Genomic DNA, 1,013 nt, shown 5'->3' with positions numbered 1-1,013 from the left:
GCTACAACACAGAGCGAACACCATCCCCACTGACACAGCAGCCAGGGAGGCAGAAGAACATCAAGAAGGCCCTGAGTGAATGTGGTTATCCCAGCTGGACTTTTGTCAAAGCTGGAAAAGCTCCTAAAGAAAACCTGTAGTGATCCCGTACGTGTCAGGAGTATCGGAGCAGCTGAGACGCATTTTTTTTAAACACCAGGTCTCTGTGGCTTTTAAACCCCAAAACACGCTGCGCCAAAAATTGGTCCACCCCAAGGATCGGGTCCCCCGACACAAATAGAGTAACATAGTGTACGCTGTTAAGTGCAAGAGGATTGCCAGGATTTATACATCGGGGAAACCAAACAACCTCTGACGAAGCGGATGGCACAACACAGAAGAGCTACCTCGTCAGGCCAGGACTCTGCAGTCTATTCACACCTACAGGCCAGTGGACACTCTTTCAATGATGAGGATGTAACATCCTGGACAGGGAGGAACACTGGTTTGAGGGCGGAGTCAAGGAGGCCATTTACGCGAAAAAGGAAAGACCATCTCTGAATCGACGAGGGGCCTAAGGGTCCATCTGTCACCATCTTACAATGCTGTGATTGGAGCCATTCCCCAACTCTCTGTGAATGGGACTCATGGACATTGATCAGTGGTATTTGATCAATAGTCATGAGAATTTGTGCTAGTTTCAGTCTGTGGCGGGGTGTGGTCTGCGGGGCCGTGCAGACCACAAACGTTCAGATAAACAGAATCAACTTTTTTGGGCTTTACTTACCTGGATGATTAAGCATGCATCAAGATGTGTGAATGTGTGCGTGAATGGGTGGATGACTGGATGTGTAAAGCGCTTTGGGGTCCTTTGGGACGAGTAAAGCGCTGTACAAATACAGGCCATTTACCATTTACCAAGATGTATTTTTATTGTCATAAATTTTCATTGTGGAGGGTTAAACTGGGACTCTATACACACATGGACTGTTATGGTCTCAAACTGCCTTCTCTCAGGTTCACTCTCATAGTGA

Source organism: Pundamilia nyererei, unplaced genomic scaffold (genome assembly GCF_000239375.1).
Source record: "Pundamilia nyererei isolate P.nyererei 1_Seehausen unplaced genomic scaffold, PunNye1.0 scaffold00268, whole genome shotgun sequence".
NCBI classification, from domain to species: domain Eukaryota; kingdom Metazoa; phylum Chordata; class Actinopteri; order Cichliformes; family Cichlidae; genus Pundamilia; species Pundamilia nyererei.
Note: the sequence above shows the minus strand (reverse complement) of the source record.